The following is a 1,692-nucleotide window of genomic DNA, read 5'->3' as shown; positions in this document are numbered from 1 at the left end:
TCATTTATATTTTTTGAATTGTGTTAATTTGGGCATAAATTAATTTAGCTAATAACTTTTTTATTTTTTGTATTAAAAGACAATAATTTCTTTAGATGTTTTTCGCTCAATTATTAAATATAAATACATAAGGAATTATTATAGTGCATACGCTTTACGCATCTTCTTCGCCCCTTATTCCCTCAGTCCTTACCATCTCTGTTTTTCACTCTTTCTTTTGAACAATCTTCCTCTTTTCCCCTTCAACAACATCTTCCCTGTCTGCTGCCACCAAACCTTTGTATTCTATTTTCAAATCTCCTATTCCTTCCTATGTCTCCACCACTCTCCTCCTAGTATATCTTTAGAAACTAAGTTTATAAAATGTCTTTTGGAAAAAGAAAAGTTTAAAGTGGTAGCGCATGTAACATACCACGCGTATATTATATTGCAGTGATATATGTAATATATCTTTAATGGTACTGTTATTACAAATCTTTCGCGGGCTGTATGTGTATGTCTGTATGCATGTCTGCACTTTGTATACTATGTACTTTGTATGTCTGTATGTATGTCTGCACTTTGTATACTGTATCATTATTACGTTTGTCGAATAAATTATCTTTAAACACTTATACACGGTGATATTCTTTTGCCCTATGCGAATATCCCAGAGTACTAGTGAGTTCTGTCTCTCTCTTACTCTCCTCCGTCCTAACTGCATCCTTCACCTACTCCTAATATAGTTTGAAATTCAATTCTCGAAAGTGCACATCTGGGAGGCTGTATCTCCCAGAGATGTAAATTTTGAAAGATCTCTTAATTCAGAAAGTCAGAATGGTCCATAGAAGAGGCTGGTACAGGTTAGATTGCGATAGGGCCACTTTCAAAAAATTGCTTTACTTTCTGGTACTCGCACACTTTTTTGTGAATTTTGAAATTATCAAGCATTCATAGTAAAGAATTTCCATTAGTTCGAATTTTCGCCGATAAGAGGGCAGCACCTCCTGGGCATGATATGTGGCGCCATCTCTGAGAGAAAGAGTAAACTTTCTCCGATAAAACAATTCCGAATTCAATTTAAAAATCACATCGTCGAAATTTCAAGGAGTAAATCTTATTAGAGAATTTGCATTAGTTCGAATTTTCGTCGATAAGAGGGCAGCACCTCCTGGGCATGATATGTGGCGCCATCTCTGAGAGAAAGAGTAAACTTTCTCCGATAAAACAATTCCGAATTCAATTTAAAAATCACATCGTCGAAATTTCAAGGAGTAAATCTTATTAGAGAATTTGCATTAGTTCGAATTTTCGTCGATAAGAGGGCAGCACCTCCTGGGCATGATATGTGGCGCCATCTCTGAGAGAAAGAGTAAACTTTCTCCGATAAAACAATTCCGAATTCAATTTAAAAATCACATCGTCGAAATTTCAAGGAGTAAATCTTATTAGAGAATTTGCATTAGTTCGAATTTTCGTCGATAAGAGGGCAGCACCTCCTGGGCATGATATGTGGCGCCATCTCTGAGAGAAAGAGTAAACTTTCTCCGATAAAACAATTCCGAATTCAATTTAAAAATCACATCGTCGAAATTTCAAGGAGTAAATCTTATTAGAGAATTTGCATTAGTTCGAATTTTCGTCGATAAGAGGGCAGCACCTCCTGGGCATGATATGTGGCGCCATCTCTGAGAGAAAGAGTGAACTTTCTCC

The sequence above is a fragment of the Cephus cinctus genome, unplaced genomic scaffold (genome assembly GCF_000341935.2).
Source record: "Cephus cinctus unplaced genomic scaffold, Ccin1 Ccin1_scaffold0814, whole genome shotgun sequence".
NCBI classification, from domain to species: domain Eukaryota; kingdom Metazoa; phylum Arthropoda; class Insecta; order Hymenoptera; family Cephidae; genus Cephus; species Cephus cinctus.
The sequence above is the reverse complement of the archived record's forward strand: the minus strand, read 5'-3'. Positions refer to the sequence as shown.